The sequence below is a fragment of the Dermacentor silvarum genome, chromosome 10 (assembly GCF_013339745.2).
Source record: "Dermacentor silvarum isolate Dsil-2018 chromosome 10, BIME_Dsil_1.4, whole genome shotgun sequence".
NCBI classification, from domain to species: Eukaryota; Metazoa; Arthropoda; class Arachnida; order Ixodida; family Ixodidae; genus Dermacentor; species Dermacentor silvarum.
In genome coordinates, this window is record NC_051163.1 from 84,071,318 (window position 1) to 84,098,940 (window position 27,623).

A 27,623-nucleotide genomic window follows, 5' to 3' on the forward strand; every position below is an offset into this window, starting at 1 on the left:
CTCAGCTAGCAGCGTTCAAGAACTGTAAGTTAAGCCACATCTCTGCTCTTGGTCGTTCCGACCAAAGGTCTCAAACGCGTTATCTGCCGAGATGTTCACCGTCTGTGTCCGAACATGCCGTGACGTCTCGATCATTGGGCGTCCCGTAGCTGTTTTGATAACCAAGACAATTACTGCTGACCGAATTTATCTCTTAATAATGATGTTGTAGCACAAAAATCCTTAAATGGAAGAACCAGTGAACGGAAAGAGCAGGCAGAACGACAGGATTTACTTTTTTTCTTGTTTTTTTTCGATAACAAGCAGAGGCGAAGCGCAGGAGGCGCCATCAAGAGCAAGAACTTATAAATCGCATTTCCGCATCAGATAAAGAAATTTAGGTTTGGCTGACACACCCTTGATCACTGATTCTAATCTGAAAAGCTTATAACAGTTCACGCTCAGTTAGATCTTTTCAATTGCGCAGGATCCTAGCATAAAAAAAAAACACTCTGCTCTTTCCGTTCACGGGTTTTTCTTTTTCTGTGTTTTTGCACGACAGATTAATATCCTACAATAAATACCAACTCACCCTACAGAAGTTATGTCGCTGTCCATTATCTCTTGGTCGTCGCCTGAGTGGTCCCCAAGTAACGGTGTTCATGGCCATTTCGCCAATCCCTTCAAATGACGACACGCTCAACCAACGGCTGGCCGATCCCTTCTTTCTAGTTAGCGCTAACATGGGCGCTGCCGTTCATTGTTTACACGGCTTCACCCGTACCAAAGTTACAGCTTTACCACGAAGCGGTAACGCCAGAAGCTCAAGTGCCCACAGATTCAAGGAAAGGGGCCTGAACTGTAGCCTCCTAAGTTTTTCCAATTCCTCTTCAATCGCGAAGCAATGCACCGCAGCCAGTGGTCCACTGCAGCAGCACCTCATTTCCAGTCATTCCATGTACATGTTTTTGATATGCCATGGACAACGATTGCTGAGCGCTGCCCCCACTCAGAGACTGCTCGTCCGCTTTCACATAACTTATTGACACGTGTACTTGTTTATGTTTCACCGGTTAGCGCTTTTCACCGGCTAACAAATGTTAAACGTTATCGCCCGGCGCAGAACTCGCCTGCATGTATCGGAAGTTTCTCGAACGTTATCGATGCTTCTATCCGTCGTCTGTTGTATACCTACGCTTATGTAATCTGATTGTATCAGCGACGCGAATTGTCTGGTACTTTCTGGAAGACACGCGGGCACCAGGGATTACTCTGGAACCTTCGATGACTCATGTGTAAAAGCCGACGCGTGTCGCCGCTGATCAGATTTCGACAATCGCCGATTGTGTTCGCCGCTATCGTTATGCTTCAAGTTCAACTTACTTTTGTGGGCACCAGTTCGCCCAATAAAAACTCCGTTTCATCATTCCCAGTTTTGTGACTGTTTTCTTCACCGTCACTACTACGTGACACTATGATAAAATACAGTTGATGTGACCCAAACCATGCCCCATAAACTGTGACTTATTGCTGGGAAAGTGGCGCCCTCTCAGTGACCCTCGTTTCTGGCGTTACTGAACGGGCACATAAAAAAATTACTGGAGGCAATTCCTGAGCACCCCCCTTAGCCACTTGCGCCGCTGTGACAGGCCTGCTTGAGCGGTATGCGATACCGCGTTAACCCCCCCCCCCCTTCTGTTTCCATCAAGCGTCCCGTCCTCCCCTTCAAGTCTGAAGTAGCGTTGCTGCACTTAGCGCCCGTTTTTAGATGCGAAGCAGCTCATGGCGGGGGCTTTCTCCGTCCCTCCCGCGGCGTCCCACGCCCCCAAAGCGCATGCGCGTCCCCTCCCCCTCTCTCACCTCTCCTACGGCTCCACCCCTTTCTCTCCTCCAGGAATCCTCTACTGTACGGAGCGGCACCCGCGTCCCACACCCCCACAGCGCATGCGCGTCCCCTCCCCCAATCTCCCCTCTCCTACGCTCCCCCCTTTCTCTCCTCTAGGAATCCGGAGCGGCACGCACGACAGGTGGTGCGACAGCTGCATACTCCGCTAGGAGCGCCACGGTAGTTCCGCGGTATGAAAATGATGGAGCGCGCGCGCCTCATTCTCTCTCCTGTGCAGTGCCGCGATGAGCGCTCGGGCCACTGCCGCGAAACCATCTCCCACTCAAGCTAACCATCTCCCCGCTGCTTCGCATCCACACATGGTTCCCTTTAGCGGGAGATGGAGTAATTTTTTAAACAGTCGTAATAAAATCTGACGGGCCTCTAAGACTCTAGAACAATTACACAACGTTCGGAAACTGGTATTGTGCACACAAAACAGTGCATTTCATTGTCCGCGCAGAAGAATATTGCTTGGAATGGTCGACGCAAAGGAGAATCTGGAACTTACGTAGCCTAGAATTCCGCCCATTTATATAATTTATTTAGCAAGTATATAATTTATTTAGCTTCGTTGAAATTGGACGCGAACGCAAGATGAAGAGCACTGGTAGATTTATCGAACAAGCGCCGAACTCTAAACTTAGTTTATTTTGGGTATGGCAGATATATAGAACAGCTGAATAAAATGTCCATGTGCAGAACGATGCTTTATCCTTCAATTAAAGTTATAATCGGCTACAAATAAATGTAAGCAGGTGACGTGGCGTTTACGAAAGCAAACTGTTTTAAGTGAGCGCAACAGCCGCTTACTAGATTGCGCGCTTAGTCATAAAGCCAAAATATTTAGCGGGTTATTTTATTAAAACTAAACTAACGTGTCACAAATAAAACAGGTTTGCAATGCCGGCCTTAACGATGGTTAACCAAGTGTGAATGATTATGTGTACAAAGCTCTTGAGATATTGTATTATGCCTGTGTTAATCAGAAAGCATGCACGTGTGTACGTTCGGGAGCCTCATGCCAGCAGCTAAAGCCAGAACTTGTCACCATACCAGAAGGCTGTCCTTGCTCTGCAGATTCCGAGTAGGTGGAGCATGATAGTGCATCCACTTTGCATCGCCATTTTTGTAACCAAACGCACAGCACGTCTCTGTAGGCCTTCAAACCCTCCACGCGCCGTCCGCACATGAGTTGTCGTCGCCAGGACAGCACTATACGGCAGCGGAGGGGGGGGGGGGGGGCACATGTACAATTCCAATCGCAATGACATAAACGGCCTAAAAAGCGAGGGTTTATAAATAATACTGGCACCGTGTCAATAGCGTGAACGAAATTCACGCCGCTCTTGGTGCGGTAGTCCAAGCCAGTCACTGAAAGTGAGTACTTAGCTGGCTTGTCCTTCCGCTCCTTGCACAGGACCTCGGCCAGCAAGAGTCGTTCGGAGGCAACACTGTGCGAGGAACCGGATGATTCCACTGAGAGGCTGGATGCATACCGCACTAAGATTCTTCAGCTCACGCTGCCGAGGCTGCTCGCACTGATGGCCGGCGCCTTGCTTCTGGCGACGGCGGCAAGCGCTTTCGCCTTCTTCAAGCTCAAGCGCCTAGAGGCGGAAGACAAAGGGGCCGTGAGTTATTATTTACCATGTCCTTTTGTATTTCAGTCTACATGCCAGTCTGTAAATCATACTTATGTCTGTCGGGCCGTTTATCTGTCTATCATCTGTCTGTATATAGCAAATGAGTTGTCCAGAAGCCCGCAAGGTGGCGAAGGTCATGAAATGTAAAACTGGCATTCACCCACTGTCGATTGATTCGTCCTCGAAGAATTTCAGTATAAAGTCGTTTATTTTTCCCACGTGCTGCAATATGCTAGCCTCTCGATTAGCTCAGATGGTAGAGCGACTCCTCCATTGAGGCATTGGTCTTGGGCTTGATCCGAGCACAAAAACACGTTTTTTTTCTTTTACTCCAAAGTTTTCTTTCTCAGGAAGTTGTTTCGGTTTCTTCGGTAGCTTCACGCTACAGTCGGAGGAGTGACAGATTACCCTTTCATCTGGCTAAGCTTTGTCTATATTCTACTTGCCTATATATATATATATATATATATATATATATATATATATATATATATATATTGTTACGAATGAGGCGTGTTTATTTACAGGTGATGGATGAGAGTCCAGGAAAAACAGTCCAGCACCGGTTTCGTTCTGCGCTCCGCACCCAAAAAGATCCGTCGTCCTCCTCTTCTTCCTTTCGTCTCAACCAAGGCGTTACATTCCCCGTTTCGCAGACGAAGCCCATCATGCGAGTTAGGGCTGAGTTATAGTGTGATATCGCTTGAGGCGCGTAACATGCGCAAGTTGAGTAGCGCTAGAGCGGCGTCCTGGGGATCTTACACGGGCGACCACATACGTTAAATCACTAATGCGGTCAATGATGGTGAAGGGACCGGTATACTGAGCCAAGAACTTTTGGCATAACCCGCGTTTGCGCTTAGGGGTCCACAGCCACACCAAGTCACCTTTTTCGAATGAAACCGAGTCGTGGCGGCGGTCATACCGCTCCTTGGAGCGATCTTGTGATGCCAGTGTACGCAGACGAGCAAGTTGTCGGGCTTCCTCAGCACGGCACAAAGTTTCGGCAACTGAATCCTCTGCATGGAGGGTAAAGGGGAAAATGGTGTCGAGACAGCTGCGCGGTGCCCGAGCATAGAGTAGGTAGAAAGGTGTGAAGTCCGTAGTTTCGTGCTTCGCTGTATTGTAGGCATAAGTAATAAATGGCAAGATGTCATCCCAGTTCTTGTGATTAGATGATACATACATAGCCAGCATGTTGGTCAGGGTGCGGTTCGTACGTTCGACAAGGCCATTCGTCTGGGGATGATATGGTGTTGAGTGGCGGAACTGCGAAGTGCAGAGTCTAAGCAATTCTTCCACGGCATCGGCGACGAATTGGCGACCACGGTCGCTGATGATTACGCGAGGCGGACCGTGGCGAAGAATTACGTAGCGTAACAAGAAGGCAGCGACGCAGGTAGCGGTGGAGGAAGCTATCGCAGCGGTTTCCGCGTATCTAGTAAGGTGATCGACACAGACGATGACCCAACGGTTGTTGTTCGAAGACCGTGGAAACGGTCCTAACAGGTCGATACCAACTTGCTCGAAAGGTGTAGTAGGCGGCGCTACAGGATGAAGAAGGCCTTGTGGAGCGCTTGTAGGTCGCTTGTGACGCTGGCACTTGTCGCAGCTCGACACGTATTGTTTAGTAGAATGTCGCATCTTAGGCCAGTAAAACCGCTCCTGTATTCGATGTAGGGTGCGAATGAATCCAAGATGGCCTGATGTGGGATCATCGTGCATGACACGGAGAACGTCGCAATGCAGACTTTCTGGAACAACCAGTAAATACCGCGCGCCACTTGCTGAGTAATTTGTCTTATATAGCAGTCCATCGCGAAGACAAAAGCGACCACTGCCCTTGGGACTGCAGGCATCGGCGAACAAGGGGTCCAAACATAAGTCATTGCGCTGTTCCCGCTGGAAGACGGTGGCGTCAGGAAACGAGTGAGAGACAGCAGCAAAGCATGTGTCGAGACTGTCCGTGTTATCCTCCGTTGTGGACAGAGGAAGGCGAGAAAGGCAATCAGCGTCGGCATGACGTCTTCCACTTTTGTACGAAACATTGAAGTCAAATTCTTGGAGCCGTAAAGCCCAGCGTGCTAGACGACCGGAGGGATCACGGAGGGTAACAAGCCAACATAAGGAATGGTGGTCAGTCACAATTGTAAATGGACGCCCGTAGAGGTAGCAACGGAACTTCTGAACAGCAAATACAGCCGCTAAGCATTCTTGCTCTGTCACAGTGTAGTTTCGTTCAGCCTTGCTGAGAGAACGGCTCGCATAGGCCACCACATACTCTTCATTATTATGGCGCTGAACAAGCACTCCACCGATGCCGATTCCGCTGGCGTCACTGTGCACTTCAGTAGGAGCAGACGCATCGAAGTGACGAAGAATGGGTTCTGATGTTAGGAGAAACTTGAGTTGAGAGAATGCCGCGTCGCATTCAGGTGTCCACTCGTACGGGCTGTCTTTTCGCAAGAGACTTGTCAATGGATAAACAATGTCCGCGAACTTGGGCACGAACCGTCGAAAGTAGGAGCACAATCCCAAGAAGCTGCGGAGTTCTTTTAGTGACTGAGGTGGCTTAAAGGCACTGACTCTTCTATTTTCCGGGGGTCTGGCCTGACACCATCTTTGTCAACCAGGTGACCAAGAATTAACGCTTGTCGTTCGCCAAACCGGCACTTCTTAGAATTCAAAACCAAGCTGGCCTTTTCGACGCAGTCTAAAACGAGGTATAAACGGGCGTTATGCTCTTCAAAAGTACGTCCGAAAATGACAACGTCATCTAGATAGCATAAACATACCTCCCATTTTAGACCGCGCAGAATCGAGTCCATAAATCTTTCGAAAGTAGCGGGGGCATTGCAAAGCCCAAACGGCATAGCATTAAATTGATACAGTCCATCGGGTGTCATGAATGCAGTCTTCTCCTTGTCAGCAGGGTGCATAGGGATCTGCCAATATCCTGATCGTAGATCTAGTGAAGAAAAGTAGGAAGCCGAATGTAGACAGTCGATAACATCGTCGATCCGAGGTAGGAGATATACATCTATCTTGGTGAGGGCGTTTAATCGTCTATAATCAACGCAAAACCTCCAAGAACCGTCTTTCTTCTTAACCAAAATGACAAGTGCTGCCCAAGGGCTGCACGATTCTTCAATAACGCCCTTCTGCAGCATATCCTGAACTTGTTCGGCAATAACTTTCCGCTCCGATGACGACACTCGGTAAGGTTTTTGCCGGACCGGATGAGCAGAGCTTGTATCAATTCTGTGCTGAGCTCGAGAACATGGTAAAGATGGTAGCTTCTCCTTTTTGCAGAAGTCAAACACAGAAGCATGTCTTTCCAATAGCTCAACCAATCTTTGTCGCTCGTGTGAGCGTAAGTTCTTACTAATCATGCTCAGAATCTGCGACTCGTAGGAGCAACTGCATTCGCCAACGGCCAAGCGTTTTTGATCTTCGTCGTCAACGGCAGCGATAGAATTCCCGTTGGCACCATCAAAGATGGCGAGCTTCATTCCGCGAGGAAGTATAACAGGCACTGGCGAACAGTTAAGTGCCCACAAAGACGTGGCTCGGTTGCTAACCGACACAATACAGCGAGGCACTAAGATGTTTTTCTTAGCACACTGACCGGTCAGAGGTTGAACGATCGCATCAAAGGGAGATGCGGCAGAGACGGAAGCGAACACAGCAACTGACCGCATGGACCATGGTGGCACTGTCAGTTCATCGGAAACAACCAGTGTGTCTTCCGCGGGTGGCAGCTCGTCACAGAGGGCATGAACGACTTCACTGCTGACTGAAAGTTCACCGGTGCCACAGTTGACGAAAGCGCCACACTCTTGGAGAAAGTCAATACCGAGAATAACTTCGTGTGTACACCGCTGCAGAACCAGGAATTCAGTTGGGAACACCTTTCCGGCCAACAAGACGTTAACGACGCAAACTCCCAGGGGATGAAGTATTTCTCCTCCGACACCACGAAATCTTGTAGATTCGTGCCAAGAAAACATAACTTTGCGGCCAATGCGATCTTTGAAAGAACGACTCATAACAGAAATGGTTGCACCAGTGTCCACTAAAGCCGTAGCACATACTCCATCTATTAACACCTTTACCTTGTTCTTAAGCATCGTAACTGGCGGAGGCATCTGAGGTAAGTCATTTTGTGCGACCTCACCTCCATCGGTCGCGCCGGCTAGTTTCCCGGCGGTGGCGGTGGTGATAGCCGCCGTCGCGGTGAAGGCGAGCGGCGCAGTCTGGCGGACGGAGGTGTCAAACTACGGTCAGAAGCGGGAGAACTATTGCGCCGATTCTCTTGTCGTGAGGTTCTCCTGGAATAGGCGGACCAGGGATCGTTGTTGTGACCACTGCCGGCGCGAAGAAACGTTGATGGCGGATCGTATCGGGCTGTTTCCCTGCGCCGACGACAGAACCGAGCTATGTGTCCGGTAGCACCACAACAATAACACACAGGAGGTTGGCGATATGCGTTGTAGTCCTGAAATGCATTGCCGCGACGCTGTGGGACAAATGCATCTTCACGCGGCTCCTGGTGTGTAGCGGCCGGCTGACGAGGATAGCTGAAGCGGCGTTCGTAGCGCGACTCTGGGTAGTGATTGGGCTGCGGCCTCGGTGGCGAGCGAGAACTGTAGTTGTAGTCCTCTACGCCCGTTGCAGCGATAGAAACATGATGAGCGGGTGCTGGGATTGGCGCAACATCATAAGGTGTCGAGTGCACGTGTCGGGTGAGCTCTTCCCGTACTATCTCTCGTATTGTAGACGCGAGATCAAGGGACGTGTAGTCGTCAACACTCGCAACGGTTGTCACATTCGGTAACCGACCGAATTTTGGCATGATACGTCGCATCTTCAAGGCCTCGAATGTACGACAATGCCGTATGACGTCAGCTACTGCACCAAGGTTCTCTTTGCTGATGAGGAAGTGGTATACATCCTCGGCAATTCCTTTTAAGAGGTGGCCGACCTTGTCCTCCTCTGACATGCGAGGGTTGACGTTCTTGCAGAGCTTCAATATCGCCTCAATATAAGTCGTGCACGTCTCGCCTGGCACTTGGGCTCTTTGCAGCAGCGTTTGTTCAGCCTGCTTCCTCTTCGCGACTGAGTCCCCAAAACACTCAGTTATTTCCGACACGAATCGATCCCAGGTCGTGAGGGCGTCCTCATGGTTGTCAAACCACACAAGTGCCGTGCCCGTTAAGAAAAACACGACGTTGGACAGCTGAGTTGCCGCATCCCAATGGTAATAGTTGCTCACCCGTTTGTAGTGAGTGAGCCACTCATCCACGTCCTCGCCAGACTTGCCTCCAAATGTGCGAGGCTCTATCAGGTGCTGACGCTGCCAGGGACCAGCCGCGGCTGAAGCAGTTACCGAAGGGGCCGCTGTAACCAGGGCAGGGGCTGCAGCTGTAGGAACTGGCACAGTCCGGGTTCCGTCTTCACCGCGAGACATCTCGACCACCAGCGGCAAGGGCGGCAGTCCAGCAAGGCGGCGGCTTCGGCGCAGATCAGGTGGTTGCAGAACCGTGTTGCGTCGCGTGGTTGAGTACCCAGCACCTTCCACCACAAAACTGTTACGAATTAGGCGTGTTTATTTACAGGTGATGGATGAGAGTCCAGGAAAAACAGTCCAGCACCGGTTTCGTTCTGCGCTCCGCACCCAAAAAGATCCGTCGTCCTCCTCTTCTTCCTTTCGTCTCAACCAAGGCGTTACAATATATACATATGCCTATATATATATATATATATATATATATATATATATATACGTTTAACAGTTTGTCAGTGTTTATTTTATGACTTATATGGAAGCCAGAGGCCTTTATATGCTCAGGGCGTAGTTACGACTATTTCACCCCCTCAATTGCAAAATATTTTGTAAACCACGGATAGCGGACAAAATAAATACAAAAGAAGGACACCGCTGAACTATAAAATGACTTAATTTAGGCAATATTCTTGCCAGACAGTTGAGAGCAGTTCATAGTTTGGCGGCGTACATGTCCTGTCTTGAATATTTTGGCTCTTGTCTGAAGTAGAGCTCTTCGCTTAACTCGAGGTACGGAAGATGTCGATTTGAAACCCCCTGTCATTGCGACATAGGACAAAGTTGATCAACAAATTAAATGCCATTTTTGTGAGCCAAATGGCAAGCTAGACATTGGCATAGACATCGTGCCACTTTATGACTTTTCGTGTCACTATCGTGTCAGATGAAAAGCTGCAACGTATTATGTTTGAGTTCGATGATGCCGTTGCCGTGACTCATCTACTCTACTGTGTATACGATTAAGCTTCTGACGTTTCAAGATAATGTGCGCAGTGTAGGGAGGAAAATGATTTAGCCCTCTACCATGACACCTGTGTCCTAGTGTGAAATTCAGTCAGCTGGTGGCATAGAGTAGTTGCATATGCAGCACTTCCACCAAAGCCTTTTCGTTAAGTGCTTTTTCTTGGAACCCATTTCACATTTTAGCTGTCCATCCTGTTAAATTAACATGGTTACCTCATTCGGGGCATTCGTGCAGAGCAGACAAAAGTACTAGGAAAGCAAATACCAAGGAAGCACGCAGCACAGGCGTAGTCATGTCAGTCATCATTGTAGAATTTAGCAGAGTAACGCTTTTGACGCCTTCAATGCGGATGACAGTAAAGTCAAAGGACCTGCAAATGTCTCTCTTTCTCTACAGCTGGCGGTTGCCGAAGAGAATGAGCCGTATCTGCCTGATTTGGCCCTGCATCCCCCAAAGGTCTCGACAGGTGGACAGGCCAGGCTCGACAACAAGACCATGAGTTTTGCGGCCCCCGGAGTTCAGCACCTACGGTCTAGCATCGATAACATGCTGGCGGCACTGGATGCGAAAGGCATCGCGGAGCATTTTAGGTAAGCAGAATGCAGCCTCCTTTCTCCGTGCATCTAACGGCACCTCCACAGCGTGCTGTAAATATGAATATTTGCGCATGGTGAGGCTAAGTTACACGGATACTAATCTACAGCACTAAATAAGTTCACATTAACATAGTACTTTGTGGATCACCTATTTTTATTTCGCAGAGAGATGGTGATAACTGCTGTAGAAAATGGAGAGCAAAATTTGCGTTTCTTGAATTTTGCACAGAAAGCTTGGTGCATGACGCCAATGTGTGGTTGTTGATTTCGAGATATTGAGTCGTTCTGCCCGATTGAAGGTATCTAAGCTTATCTAGGTGAGTCATAAATTCATGTTAGAATCACTTTGCACTTCCTTGCTGATAATCGATTAACCAGGCCTGATCAGAAGCTACCAAAACCCAGCTACCAAAACCCAGCTACCAAATTCGTAGAGCAGGTGCGGAAAAATTAAGGCCTTGTCACTACCCATCTTTCGCCTGTGCGTTTTTCAGCCTTTCCAAACCTCCTGTCAAGATCATAAGAGTATTTTTCTAATTGCAGGTGCTTTTTCACAAGTATAAGTTCAGCATTATAGTCCCAATTAGTGCCTGTTTAATGCATTTGTGGGGTGCTCGAAACCTCTCTACCTACCGATACTGCACTGCTAGCAAACCTGCCATAGCAGGCCGCTTTGGTCTTTACAAAAAAAAAGAGAAAAAAGCACAGTGACAGTACAATTATGGCGTTACAAAAGCGGGTATTCGTAGTTTTCTACCAGAGGGGCGGTTGAAAAGGTTTCATTATGGAAATGAACCCCAGGTGGTCAAAATTATTCCGGAGCCCTCCACTACAGCGTGCCTCATAATCAAACCTGGTTTTGGCACGTAAAACCTCAGAAAGAAGAAAAGGTTTCACTGTTTTAAGGAATGGTGGTATACGAGGTGATCGTGCATTTTGCTTCCGCTTTTATTTTTGTTTTTTGAGCTGAGTTCGAAGCAGCCTCTCGTTTCGTGATTCTGGACGCACTCTAATTGTCTATTTTCATCGCAAGCCTATCACAGACGACATCGCCACCCTCCGAACAATTCGGAGAAGCCAAAATGGCAGATTCGACATTATGGATGAATGTTTCGGCATTGATATTTGCACCTCTGATCAAAGGTGTGCCGTTTGTTGGCTATTGGGGCCTGAGAATCCCTTATATGGCATACGACTCATTTTTTTTATTTTTGGAAGGAGCAGTTCAGTGGCTACTAAATATATTACCATCTAAAACAAAATAATTTAAAATATAAGAGCTGCATGCGGCCTAGAAGGTTCCTTTGTTGTTTTTTACAGCAACGACTAATGCATGAAAAACATATTAATAATGTGTCCCTTGAACTGCTTATTGGTAACCCGTGTTCTGCCTGTTTATTACAGAAGGCCAATTTTAGTGAGTGACTGTGGTTTACAATTGTATATTTTCGAACATGGCTAACTTGTAACTGAAGGATGTTAAAGATTATGAAGGTGAAAACTTACACCTGTGAAAATGAAGCTAGTGAAACATGCAGCACTGCTATGATGGTATGCGGTTGAAGTTCTCAGTTAAAGCAACATTTATCACCCAAATTCGCCAATTCTTTTTTTCTATATAAGTGAGAAACATTTTTACAGCAAAACTCTCAATCACGGGACTACAAATGTCATTTAAGAAGTAATGGAGTGATCCTTGATACCAAATTTCAATACTACCCCCCCCCCCCCAACTGCACTGCATAAAAGAACCTTCCTGTAGGTGTCCGTATCAGGATAATATTCAGCGAAATCAAAATGTCGTGAATGAGAAATCACGTGCATGGGATGGCATAGCGAGTTAGGTACACTTTCTATGCTAAACAGATAGAATAAATATGCTGCGCGAAATTTTAATGACTCCTTGCGACTTGTGGAAAAGTCAAGTAGACCCTAACGAATGGAGGGTTCAAGAATATGAGGAAATACAGTCTTGACTGGCGAAATATGTAGCCAGCAATATTTATCAGCAACGCTTCAAGTTTGCTACTACCGTAAAGGTTGTGGGGCTCGAAATAGCACAGTGGCATATCCATGTATGAGAGGCAGAATTTTGTAGCTTTGTTTACTTGAAAGCACTAGAAGGTGAATGCTTTAGTAGGCTGCAGAATAATTCGATGTACTTGCAAACCATTACATTGTGACGAACTTCGCTTGTATTTTAGGTGCGTGTACCGTAACGTACCTGAACTTGAATTTCCTGTTTCAAGATGAAACGAGAAAGGATGTCACATCAGCAGTTCTATTTCATTATGAAGAATAGGTGACATAATGCACATGTATTCGCATCTATTTAACCAAATATTACAAGTTGCAACAATGCGTGCCAACCACCAAGAATTGTGAACAAATGTCATAACAAAGTATTGCTTCTTTTTTACTTCTATCTAAGGTTAAACAAGAATACGTCCTTATTTAGAGTCATTAATTGCGTGTTGGCTGTATTTTCATTGATTTATTGACTCTTGTACCCGTACGCCTTGCAAGAAAGTGAGCCGGAACGAATCTATTTCCGAGAAACATCAAATCAAAGTACTTCCGCTTCAGTACTGATAGAAGAATGCTGATAATAATATTTTATAATGCACATTAGCAAATGGATGAGTTGCAAGTTATCGAAACAGTCTGTCCTCAAGTTATCAAAAATATTTCTTTCAGCTTTGTATTTAGTTGTCCCGACAAAAAATAACAGTCTACAGCTTACAATTTATGGATTCTTTTTTGGATTTTTCTTAATAGTCTTTCTTTCTGAACACTAAAAATTCTGAGAACGTATTTAAACACGGAAAACTATCGTGAACATCGTGAGCAACAAATGTATTTCTATCCAAGATAACTTGAGTAAGCATGCCACTCCCCTATTTTTTTTTTAGTTCCAAGGTAAACATCTTCTACAAGATTTGCAGCATTCAATTGGAAATAAATTTTTGTTGAGGTCCTTCCATGAAAATGATTGATTCATGGGATTTTACGTGCCAAACCTATGACCTTATTACGAGACAGGCCGTAGCGGGAGACTCTGGAATAATTTTGTCCACCTGTACTTCTGTAGCGTGCGCCTAAATCCTATACGAACGCCTATACGAATGTTTTTGCATTGTTGTCAGCCAGAAATGCGGTCGCAGTGGCCGTGAATGGAACCACTGACTTCGAGTTCAACAGCAGAATGCCATGGCCACTGCGTCACCACGGTGGGAGTCCACGAAAATTCATATCAGCTTGAAGCAAAACATAACTCTTCTAATACAATCATCGAAGACCTTCGAGTAACGCAAGAAAGAATACGGACCCAAGAAGATGGAAATAAACACACGGTACTAACTTCCGGCATGTGTGTTTGTATCTCGTTTGTCCCTGTTTCAGCTTGCGCTATTAGAATAACCTGTCATAACTAACCCACAGTGCAACTGTCATCGATAAAAAAAGGCTAATGGTGAAATACTTCGTCGACAGCAAAGTTCTGATCGTGTGCTCACAGTTTACGTTGATCTTCCATCGTTAAGAACGCTTCAATTTGTTTATCTTTTTTCCTTTCATTGCTGAATATTTCTAGCGCTGTTAGCAAGAACAAGGGAACACTAGCAATTTAAAGCAACACCAGCTGAACATTGCTCCTCTCGCCTGTGACCATCCTCTCTTTAAAAGCGCAATTCCAGTTATTTGAACTTTTTGCATGATTTTGTATTTCATGTTGTTTTTTTCGCTGGTCGCATCAAAATGGAAAACCGACTAGCACGGTCTTACTTCTTGCATGAGGTACTATCCTTCCCTAAATCTTGCCTTGAATGCGAGGAAGCCCTCACGCATCAATTGCAATAGTGTGTTCGCAAACGTATCGTCCAACAACAAATGCCTATAACTGTGTATGATTTGTTAATAACTTGGCAATGAATAGCCCTTAACTACTGTTCTTTCCTTCCAAGTTAACTGCTCACACAAGTCCGGTGTCTTCAGTGTCACTCGTTCGCACAAACACCAACGAATGTCACCTAGTATACAAATTCTACGTATGCGCAAACGACACTTTAGATCCTTTCGCTGATTCTTGAAAGCCCAACTAGTCGTGTCGTTGCCTTTCAACGTGCCCGTACTTTGGGAAAGCTCTCAAGCCCACCGTTCCCCGTCTGCTGTTGCAGGTCTCTAACAGCGGAGACTCACCTGTCGGGTGAGCTGGGCGGGCAGCATGCGGCAGAGTACGTGGCCGGAGCGCTACGACGCAGCGGACTCCACCAGGTCATCGAGGTGCCCCACCGCATCTCGCACGCGTGAGTCCGTACCTATGCGTGCTTATTGAGGACTATTTGGGCAGGGAACTCAAACTGTTCAAAGTACCTGTTGTACGAGAGGCCTCGTTATCTTGTGCTTTTCTTCCCTAAAGCTTGCCTTGAATCCAAGGAAGCCCTCACGCATCAATTGCGTGAGGGCTTCACATTCCGGTACTTCAAGGCAGTCATGTTTTCTTACACCCAAAATTGTCTACACCCATTTTTAGGCATCAAGTAAGGGCCAAAATTTTATATAAAATACGTTTTTGTCTTTAATACAAAATTTCACATCGTACGATTGGGCCTCACCAATCTCACATCCAAAGTACCTCAATGCTCCGTGTACGATTGTACAGACTGTAGTCAATAAAAAGCTGTTGCAGCTTAATGGGTATGAGTCCAAATGTTGTAAATGAGTGGTAAGTCATAAATGCGCAAGCGTTGTTTTGCGAGTACCCCACCTCCGTCACACACGTAAATACACGCTAAATGTATAGTGCATTGTATCGGCGTAGAATGCGTAATTAGTGAAGACATTTTACCATTATAATAGTGTTAAGTAGAAGTTCGCTTGCTTTATAAGTTATAAGGAGGAATTTAAACAAAAAATTGATAAGACAAAATACCCATAGGTATACATAGGGCTCCTTAGAAAATGCGTGGAGAAGCTTATAGTAGGGGTGGGCGAAATGAAATTTGGAGGTGGGTCAACTTGAAATTTGAAGGTGAGCCAATTTGAAATTTGTGGGTAGGCTAACTTAAGTCTGCGTGTGGGCCAACTTAAGTTTGGAGATGGGACAACCTAAATTTGTGGGTGGTCTAACATGAAATTTTGGGGAGGGGTGGGCCAACTTGAAATTTAAGGATGGAGCAACCTAAATTTGGGGTGGGTACATCGAAATTGGGGGGTGGTCTAACTGAAATATTTGGGTTGGCCAACTAAAATTTGGGGATGAGCCAACACAAATTTGGGCATATGCTTAAACACACTTGTACAACTCCGGTAGAGTTTCTGCATTATTTTTTAAGTAAAACCCTACCTGACACATGAAACATCGATGTCATGATGCCATTTGACACTATATTGCACAAATTTAAAATAGTAGAGGCGTGATGGTTTTACCCATTTGAGCATCAGCTAAAGATTCCATTTCGTCCTCCTTTGATAAGCTTATGTGTACAACAGCCAAGTGTAATAAAGCCTCACTTGCTTCTCCAGTTTAGAAAAATACCAGCACAAAACAGACAAGGACTCAGGCCACTGGACTCAGGCCACCATCAACAAAGTTGAGGCAAGAGGCAAAGAACACTTTGCATTAATATGCCACGATGCCTAAGGCTTTAAGAAGGGCCAAGCAGCGGGAAAGACATGAGCAGAACGAAAGAAGTATGGGCACACAAAATGTGCCTTACCATTCCTCAGGTCTGAATAACAAGTGCAGGCTTCCATCCATCGTGACTTCGTGACCATCGTGAGGACTTCGAATGGTCGAATACCATGGAAACGTTTTCAGATTTGTAAGTGCATGATATTATATATAGATAGTCGTTTATTCCAAGTAAGATTACCTTCATTCTGGCAGACTTTCTTTTTTTTTCAATTTTCTATGAAACTTACTTTCATTGTGTTTTAACTGCTTCGGAGCTGCATTATATTATCAACATTTCTCGCATATACCTCGCTTAATTTTTTTAATAATGCCTTAAGCTTTCTTTTGAATATATAAAAGACGAAAGATGTAATTTAAGTGATAATAGCACCATACATCGTGGGTAGGTAGAAAGGAGCGGAGTCTTTTGAACAGAAATATTACAACCACAAGTGTTTGTAGAAAGCAGAAATAAAAATAATGTAGAGATTCGTGAATCCCGATAGGCAAACAGTTATCTCTCGCGTAAATTTAGTATAATTCTTTTTTATTGTGTTTTTCTCTCTGCCATCAGGTACCCTGACACGAGCAAGCCTAACAAAGTAAGCATTCATTTCATCCTACAACCACCTTTATTTTCCCTTCATTCTCAATTTTTCTAATCATATTAGCCTCTGTCGAGTTGCGCGTCAGTGTGCCTGCAAAATACCGATCCCCTGGCGTTGTGCGAAACTCCTTGACAAATATATAGCGAAACGAAATCCGCATAATTATAACGCTATGTTCTTATGATAGTTAAGGAAAGCACACTTACTCCAACACAGAAGCAGAACGATTCCGTGTCCTGGGACTTCCTGCTCCAAATACTACACACGATGAGTCTTGAATTCTTCAGTAGACTAAATTTCTTTACAGAGTGCTGGTGCGTTGTCACATGCTCAAGTGCATAGTTGGGGTTCTTACACTTCTCACCGGGGCAAAGGTTAGTGAAGGGGTGGACCCCCGCAGTCGAAGAGCATCGCTGCAAGCTGGGACAGGACAGGCATTCAATAGTAACTGTTGTTTTAGGCAGCAAAAACCACTGAAGAAGCGCGAAAATTCCACAAGTACCGAAAACCATAAATGCTGTTATGGAGCGTTGAGTAATTACGTGTACTCAGGGATGCGGGTTTCTTTGTTCGAATAATATGGGCGAATATAGGCTTCTCTAGGAAAAATAGGCGAAGCAATGCGCCAGTATCGCCAGCCGTGACTTCAGGCAGCGAAGGATAGGTGCTCGAGCTAGATCACACTGCAGTACCTTGTAACACTGCTCTAGCGTTATCCATCTATCCAAGATATATGTTTTTGCACACGAGAATGCCTATAGCTTGCACTCAAGAGTCTAATGTGACTTCACACTTACGTCGAGCATTATAACGTGTCATGTTCAGTCGCAAGAGCTAAAGAAACCATATGTGCAGTTTAGATTGAAATTACCGCATCACGTAGAATTATTGGACGAATGCACAGATGCTGCGTTTATTATCGCAAGCGGCTGTAGAACTGGAATACTTTATCCTACTCCAGGTGCAACTATTAGAAGCCGACGGCACCGTTCTTCACGAGGCCAAATTCAAGGAAAAGAAGAAAGGTGGAAAGATGAATGTGGTGACCGGCTACCTGGCCTTCTCCCCGAACGGCTCAGTCGAGGTTCGCCTGAAAAAAAATTCCGCTTCCTCTTGTAAGTTGCGGTGCGGTTGCTGTTTTGTATAGGGAATGTGCACCGGGCTTTCTGCGTAGTTGCATTCATTTATGCCATGGTAGCTGAAGGTAAGCCCGTGGCAGCTGGACGACGGGAAATGTCGCGCATACAGGATTTGGAGTTAACAGAGAACACTGGCAGCAAATTTAGAACTCTTCAAGGTGCCAGCAGGGGCGAGTTTGTACTGAATTTTGGCAATATGCCACCTCAACAACCAAGGTAAGAGAACTAAAATCGCTCATATTGCACTTGGTTTTTAATACCCGCATGATAGACGTAACGGATCATATACAATGATAACATATCTTGAGAGCTGTACGGAAATTTAGCTCCTGCTGGCGTTATGAAGTTTTCCTTTCCCTCAACCTATCCGTCCAAGATGCGACTGGTCCAATTAGCAACCACATGCGGCGCTCGTTGTATTCGTGCACGGTTATAACTCTTGTGCAGGCGCGGCCTCTGCTAGGCGGGAACACAAGGGCCCGTGGCATGCCTGCCCGGAGCGCCACCACCGGTGCCTCGTGATGTCTTGCGGCGCCTGCTCGATCAAAGCGATGTGTGGAGCGTCCGGCACGTCATTAGCTACGGCTCCTCCCAAATTTTGTGTGCCTGCATGCAGCGTTGATAACTCAGAGCCGCGAATGGGAGAGATCTTGATACCAAAACTTGGCGAAGGGGATGAACCATAGCAGACGACACCTCGGGCTTTTCGCCAATCATTTTGATTGCGTATTCGCCCCGACACTGCACGAAGCGCTGGCGCTGGTGGTCGCGCTTATCCACCCAGCTTCTGACAATTTAGCACAAAATGAATATTCTAAGTTATGCCGCCCCCATGCGCTTGTCTAGGGTGTTGGAACGCTGTGCTCAAAAGTGAGTCTACTCTGTCTGCCGCAAACTACGTGTTCGAGACAACATCTTTCCAGCTCTGCGTATTGGGTGCACTTACATGTGGCGCAGGCCACCATTGCTTATGTTCCTCGCACGGCGACTAGCGGCAACCTCACACTCAAGCACTGCTTATTTAGAAGGACGCTTTATTGACCTAGTCATCTCCCTCTACAGCACACCATTCCAGCGCCTAAACCAAAAGTTGAGGGTGCAATGGTTCATTTACTTACGTGGGCTTTGAACGATTTGCTGACGCATACATATTCGCACAGGCCGACATGGTGTTCGTCAACTACGGCAGGCGAAAAGACATGGATCAGCTCGAAGGGAATGGCGTCGCGGTCAAGGGACGCATCTGCCTCACCCGCTTTGGAGGCGCGCATCCAGTCGACAAGGTGATGCCTATTTCCTAAGCTCGAAAACATTGGGATGCGGTAACCATCCATCATATTACTTCATCTTAAGGCCACATCTGTATCTTTAAGTTCACCACCACAATAGGGCAGAAAAAATGACTCGTCAACCGGGCCCTGTGAAAGTGGAAGTCGTGGAAAACCGCGACTACAACTGCTGAAGGGGTGTTCATTATAAATACGAAATCATTATATGGGTCATGAAACGAAAAATCCTGCGTCAGTATCCGATCGCACAAAAATCCCTGTGATCAAGTGGGGACGTCACGTTTGACATGGTGACAAACCGTGATTACGTCATCACCTGAATCATCGCGTGATGACGTCATCACCCGAACGTTCACGTGATCACATCACGTCAAACGTTAGGTTTAGTGATGACGGTGTCGTCACGTCACGATATCGCCTGATGACGTCATGTGATGAAGTCATCGTCAAGTTAGTCAAATGGTGACTTCATGTGAAGCCTCTTGGAGAAGCTGCACACTGTGCACTTCCACTTCTTCGCACTGTCTCCGGTATCGGCTCGCATTTTTGCGTGAGCATGCGCATGCGGGAACGAAAAATCCCGACCAATTAGAGGGTGGCAGCTTCTCTGTAAATCAAAACTTCCCTATAACCACAACCACTTAGACTCCAAATCTTGCCGCTGCGGCAACCTGCATTTCATAGCCAGGGCCACCGTGTCCTACAGTTTAGTCACCCAAGTCATTTTAATCTGAAGTCTCACGACAGCGGAAATCGACGGTTGAGCCTGCGGATGAGTGTAACATGGCTTGGCGCCACCAAGTCCTGTCCCACACAAGGAAAGGATTGGTGAGCTGTTTGCAATGCGATTCTTTCCAGCTCAGCCACTTACCACACTCTTCTGGGGACCTACTAGCCGATTTGTCTCATCGTGTGACTCCAGCTTTAACAATGTTTGTGTTGATTGGGCACCTTGCACACTTATGAGAGGGGTGGAGTCTCTTCAAGCATTTAAACGAGGCAGAAGACTGTGCTGTGTGTTTCGCAAAGTAGAAGTTATTTCTTAAAAGATGTCAGTGTTTGCCGCGAGAATCTTCTGATGTCAAAGAAAATGAGAAAGTCACAAAATGAGTCAGATGATCAGCTAAAAGCTGCTGATCTTTTACAGCGAAGCTGTTAAGAGCTAGGTGCCCCAAGATCGCGTCCGCGTGTGGAAAAAAACTATCATCATCAGCATTGGCTCGAGCGTCATCGTCTCGTTCCGCAGCTGCCTCGTGGGTGGCCATCGGTTTGTGCTCGTGCCATTTGAGGCCTTGCCGAGCACGTGCTCGGCACGGCATCCAACGACACGTACAACGACATCAATACGATGCCTAGAACAATTTCGGCTTCATGTGCGTGGCAGTTTCCCGCAAGTTGTGCCTTAGCACAGGCGTCAAAACATATGATGGATGGCCCATTGCTATACCCTTCGCCACCGCCGATGCCTCTTTCACAAGTGCAATGATCGGTGTCCCGCCAATCGTTGCGCCCCTTTGTCTCGTGACGTAGAGATCGTACTAGCGCCGTTATCATCAGTTGCCCTTTGGACTCACTATGGGACGGACGCTCGTTCAACCACATCTTCCAGGATCTTCATGATGCCGGGCAGTGTGCCGCGGTCATGAGCTCTGTGGCTCATACACTAGTCTATGACGATGGGGCGGACTTAGTGCAGCAAACGCACTACTTGGCCATCGCGCCGGGCGAAAACAAGACGCCGGTGTCCTTGCTCTTTGACGAACATGCCGAAGACGCTGAATATAGTCAATAATGATAATATATATAATTTAATATTACATATTCACTATAGCAGACCCACCAAAGTCACAGCCTCGCTGACTTCCATCTTCACAGTAGTGGAAGGGCCCTGAATTTTTTTCCTTTCTCCTTTATGCGCCGTGGTGGCTTCGTGAGTGAGTTATGGTGAGGAATCGAAGAATGGTAGCCAGTTCGTTTCCGGCGACATCCTCTGGCGGTCTGGGGCACATCAAAGGTAACGAAAAATTTCTATGATTGTGTAAGATCGCATAGTCTTCGGCTGTCACTTACCACGCGGAGCTTTTTGACGGCAGCTTTCCTCATGATTTCTTCTAGATATTAACGATAAAACAAATCGACGAGACATAACCATGGTTAATTCTTGCATTTGTGAACAGAGTTGCTGCTTTCATTCGAAGACTCATCTGCGGTTCAAGTTTATGAGACCTGAATATATTACAAATATCAATCAATTTTGATGCATAGCCAAAAAATTTGGGGCAGCTTCATACTAGTGGTGCGAATACTGGGCAAATAGCGAAGCTGGCGACCCCACCTAGCTTTGTCTAGGTTCGGCTAAGTTCTTGCGAGGTTATGCTTCGAGACTCGGCCACGTCTTGCGCAAGATCACCCCAGAATCATCGACAGCCCAAGGAGCAATTAACACTCGTTCATTAAAATATCTGGAGGCTTCTGGACGCTCAAACACTTTTGCTCGGTTTCGCGGGCTCGTAACTCCGGATCTTCAGCGAATCACCGACGTTTCGCCGCCTGTTCTAAGGCGCGACACTCGTCAGACTGAAGTCGTCTCACTCCCTCTCGAGTAGCGGTGCGGCCGCTTTCGCGCCGCACTTCCTCTTCCTCGGGAGTGACGCTCTTCTTCGGCCGTCCCATCTTCGCGGCGATGTGCTCGGCGTGGAGACGGCGAGGCTTTGGTGTTGACGCGGCAGCAACGCGGTGCTATATATCTCGTGGCTTGGCGCAGTGACGTCACGGCTTAGCTCCGCCTCTGCGTAGCCGCGGCAACCCCTCCGCACGGCGCGCTAGTCATGGCTCGGCAAAGCTAAGGCGAAGCGATGCGGCGCGCGCAATGACGTCACTGCTCACGCAGCTGTGGCGAGGCTCAGCGAGGTGGGCGTAGCCGGGGCGAATCGTTGCTAGGCGACACATGGTGACGTCATCACCAGGCGGTGGTTTTGCGGTGCACACTCGGCGGACCATCCTCAAGGTTAAGCAGCAGCGCTAGTTCACAGGGGTATGTGCTATTGCGCTTGGACCCATTCTGCACTACCTCCAGGATCGACCCACAGTTATTGCTCGCACTACGCGGCCTAACCAAGAGCTTAAGTAGCTCCGCTGTTAAAAAAGAGGCTTCTTTGCGTTCAGTGCGACTGAGTCCACAAGCGGTAACCGTGCTCAGGACAGATGATGAAACGAGCCAGACGTTCCTGGCTGACGGGCTGGTTGCATGAGTGCGTGTGTGTTTGTTTTTCTTCTTACGACGTCCGTTAACTGACGTCCACGCCAACACCACGTATTGAAGGGATCGCAATTTGGGCTTCGCGTACCTTGGATGTTGGCGTACACTGTTTAAGTAGACGTGCTTGTTTACACAAAATCTTCCGGTCTTCTGTATGCACTTGTTTAGTTAGCCGTAAAAGAAACGTGTTCAGAGATTTAAATGTATGGCTTTTTGAGCTAGTTGGTTCGATACATCAGAGGGGGTCATAGCGTTAGAAGACACGGACAAGAACGAGACAACAGGGCGAACGCTAACTTTCAACTTAGTGTTTATTTCCAGACACAACCGTATTTGTAGGCCCGCACACAGAAAAGGCTCAATCTCCGCACATGAAAACCGGCCGCGTCCAGAAACACAAATTCACTTGCCATAGCAACTTAAGGGGAACTGATGCAGCTATCAGCCACCCTCGCTATCAAAGTGACTTCAAAAACTTCTCGCATAACTTTGTCGACATTTCTATGCAAACCGAGCTCTGTTTTGTATGCACAAAATCTTCCGGTCTTCTGTATTCACGTGTTTACTTAGCCGTAAAAAAAAAAACGTGTCATCATCTACAAATATGGTTGTTTCTGGAAATAAACACTCAATTGAAAGTTAGCGCTCATCCTGTTGTCTCGTCCTTATCCGTATCTTCTAGCGCTATAACCTCCTGTGGTGTTCATAGAAAGGCATGTAGAATTAATTTCGTAGTTCCAAATGAAGAAAGTCACTTTCTTTTCAGAGTCTTAATTTATTTCATTGGGTTCCTTCCTCTCCACGCCAGAATTTTTAGACTGTCATTGCATAAGACACCTGCTAAATTCGGCATGGAGTGACCACGGGTCGTTCTCAACATGGCAGCAGAAAAAAGAGAGATACCATTCTGGGCTTACATGTTTTTTCTTTCGTTTTTTTTTACACTGATTCCAACATGCCGCCATAATAAGGCATTAAGAAAAGTGGGCAAATCCCAGTGTCAGTGCCATTCCGTGGTCGTGTGGATGGCGTGGGTCACGTGAGGGGAGTTTTCCGTGCCCTGCCGACTTTCCGGGCAGGCGCATATGCTGCGAAATACGGTACAAAGGTGAACTGCTGTGTAGCATTTCAACAACCGCTTCACGGAAAGTTCGTTTCACACCGACTCGGATATGCGCGTTGTATCTGCACAATATTTTTTTTTTTACATATAAGCGAATCGTTGACAATTTTGTAGGAAATATCATGCGCTGCCCATTCAAGCACGACCACGTGCTTCTCCTTTGTGGCAGGGTCGCAACTGCCACAAGCACGGCGGTGTCGGCCTTCTCGTGTACGCCGACCCGGAGGACGTTGCGCCGCTGGGCCCCAGCAAGGTCTACCCGGACACCGCTTTCGTGGATGGCTCGGCACTGCAGAGGGGCTCGCTCTACCACTACGGTGACCCCGAGACTCCAGGATACCCGTCCGTCGGTGGGTCCACTCGTCACACTGTACCTACAAAGAAAGCTTTATTCCGGCGCCGACTTCAAGTTCTCTGCATATTGCAACAGTGTGAACAGTCAACTAAAGACGAAGAAGGCCACGTGTCAAGCTCTGAATATCAACGAAGCTTTATTCCTACATGACAAGATAATACACGCGTGATATCGAAACAACATGCACAAGCCTTAGCCAACCTTCGATAAGAGATTCGCTGAAGGAATTGGTGCGCCTTGCTAGCTCGTGTAGGGAGGGTACAGGTGGAGACACGTGCGTATGCGTGTGCATTTTGTTTTGATGTCGTCGTTATGTATGTATTAGTTTTTTATGTGTGGGTAAAACTTACTTGCGACTTAGTGCTTGCCAGGTGGCCTTCGTCTGTTTAGGCTGTGTGTTTGCGCGTTTATTACAAACATGATGCTTTACCAACTCCCGAAACTTTTCGTCCTATTCCAATTTCCCTATTCAAACACATGTGAAACTCAGAAATGTTTTCATTGGACCACCGGCGAACCAATTTGAATGAATGGTGCATTTAGGAAGAAAATTCTAATTTTAACGATACAAGGAAGTTGAATTCTTTACATAACTATACATATAAAACAGATATCGTATTTCTGTAAACTACATCACTTAGAGCATCTGTATCGGACGTATTCCATATACGCATACATAAAATGGCGAATGTTTACAGTGGTATTGAAAAAATCCTACTGGGCAAATGTGCAATATATCACAGAGAGCTGGGTCCCCCATAGATCTTTTTTTCCGCTTTAGGTTTGTCGATAAATGAACGTTACAGTATTGTGAGACATCTGTTATTGCTGAGTTGTAGACTTCATATTTGATTTAACAACAGCTTTAAATTTTAATGAATTGTTCTTCAAAATGAAAACCTGAATTAAAGGTCTACTTGATATAGTCGGTAGAAATTATGATCGTGTTTTAACTGCAGAAGGTTTGTGCAGTGGAGGCCCAGCAGAATGGTTTCTTCTTTCCCACTTATTTAGTTTCATACTCTATGGTGTATTGTTTTTTCAGCATGTTTAGCCGCAACTGTCTGCACGAAATAATTTACCGTCAGTGTACTCCTGCATTCGCTTTATTACTTCATTCGCCAAAATTCTTATTTTCAGTTTAAATGAAAATTTACATATACTGGAGCATTGTAGATGTATGCAGCGAGTAAATCTGGTGTGAATGCGTCTATGAATGCGAAAAAGCCACGTTACATGGCCGACCATAGACATTGAGAATGATTTCAGTTTCATTTATTCGTTTCATTTGCTCTAAAAGTGTTCACACCTCCACTATTCGCAGGCTTTTCGCTGTAATTTTTTTTGCTTTTTTTTCTTCTTTTTTGTGTAGAAACTTCGTGGGTGCTTTTAATATTAGTTACTCGTTGAGAGATTCGTAGACAATTCCAGAGACACTCTTCGGTTGTCTTACAACCAACCTATGTGAAGGACGCCTTGTGTGTATGTGTGTGTGTTTTATTATGGTTCGCTCTATTTTGTCATTGTTACTGAGACCAAATTGCGCTTCTCTAAGAAAACTTGCATTCCTTTTTATTTTTGTTGTTCACCTGCCTCTACATCTGAAACTGCAGACAAGGCTATTCGAGAGGAAGACACCAGCAACCTCTCCCCGATTCCTGCGCTTGTGATTGGCTACGATGATGCTGCAGCATTCCTCAAGTAAGCTCTTCCTGGATCTACTTTATTGAGGATATTAGTAGAACAGTTGTTTGTGGGTTCCTGAATCACTAGCCTTCCTGTCCGGGCAAGTTTACTTGAGCATCCTGTCGAATTAGTGACGCATTTGAATGAAGTTTCCTATCTTGCGATCAAGATTTACAGTGACTGTAACTGCCATGTAAAAAAGAAAGTAGCATGATCGCTACTTAATAAGGACACTATTTTATACTCGGCCGACGAGGAGGCGTACGCGATCACGTCGCCCTTGAGCACCGGTTAAAGGCACGGGAACTGCACACTTCCGCCCCTTTGGCAGGAATTCATTATGTTGCAGATTTTAGCAGCTTTAGCTTTTTGCTTTTCGTAAACCGGTTAGGACTATCTAGAATGACAGCTTAGGGCTCTGCATTAAAATGAACCGTCCTAATGCTTCGGTTAAAATGTCACGTATTATAATTTTCATAATCACTTGTATAATGAGTAGTTGAGTCATCTTAATAAGTACGCCTGCTTTGTAACAGCACTCCCAAGAAAGTCCCTTAATCTTGGCGTATTCCCTATTTAAAGAAATTTTGAACGCGTATTCTGAAACACCCTGTTTAATGCAGACACATTGACCAAACAAGACCTGATAGCTTACTAAGATTTCCAATGTTTCGGTATCTTCATGCATATCTCATCACATTCGCATCAAAGGAAGCCTCATTTAAGTTTGTGGAGTGAAAGGAACTCCTGTTTGCATATACAAGCTAGGAGGCCAGGCACCGGGAGATTAAATCGCGTGACCCATTTGATTTTCTTCGCCATCCCCTAATACCCTATGCCAGTTTCAATGTGCCCAAAACAAGAAAACGCCGCTGATGTGAAAACGATGGGCTTTTTTATCTAATCAGCACCAAGTTTTGAACACAACTGTGTGCTGTTTATATATTTCAGCGTATCAGGCAACTCTATAGTACACTCCGTGCAAAACATTATGAGCGCGGAACATCAGAATGTGTACTCCAGCAGAGGAAGCCATTTCACGATCGGTTTTTGCTACAGATGAGTGCTAGTTTGGGATCGTCAGTATATACTTGATTGTAGAAAAAGAAACGCAGCCCCATAAAACAGGACAATAGTAGAAAGCACAAACAAGCGCCGACTAGCAATCCCAATGATTACTTGCGATGAAAACCTATAGATGTATATGTCTGTATCGGCGAGCGCGAAAGATAAAAAGGACGATGAAGTTTATGGGTTACGCAATATATGCTAACTAGTTTTCGAGGAATGATAGCAATAGTAAGTGGTTGTTTCTTAAACAATGTATGTAAGGGATATGACAAAAAAGAAAATTACTGCTGGTCACACTGTAACTGTCTATCTCGAGTGGCTCTCGAGGAGGTCGGCAAAGGGCTGAGGTTACGCGATAACAGTACAGGGAGAGATGATAAAGGAGAAATTGAGAAAAAGCTGTTTAGATTTTAAACAAAAGGCTTGTGACTGTAGATCAGACTGTTCACCAAGGTTCACATTTCTAGCACAGCAAGTGGTGCTTGTGTCATGTCCCCACTTTTCTTCACTGAAATAACCGTTCCTTTAGCAGCCATGGTGAAGACTCGGGGTGCTCTTCCGGGCATTGTCAAATTCCGCCATAGTGTGAAATACGCCATCTTGTCAGCTCTGACTGGCCCACGCGGCTGCTACGGCTTTTCTGATTGGCTCAAGATGCCGCAACCGCAAAATTTCACGATGTGGCACAATTTCACAATGTCCTGAGTGGCACTCCATGCTGCTATAGAAAGCCAGAGATTCTTTAGAGCTGCGTCCCACACACACGAGGTGCCGCGTTACCGGACGATCGCGTCTATGCTAACGGCCAAAGGTCCGTGCGCGCAGTAGCAGATTAAGTTTCTACAGCAGCGTCGCGTACGCGTTACTTCACAGCAGCAGATAATTACATGTCAACACTGCACCGCAGAACAAACGTACAGAAGAATTACAAAAAAAAAAAGAATTACCACACCTGTTGATAGTGGTGTTGGTGGTTTCGAAAATCTGTAAAATTAAATGAGGGTA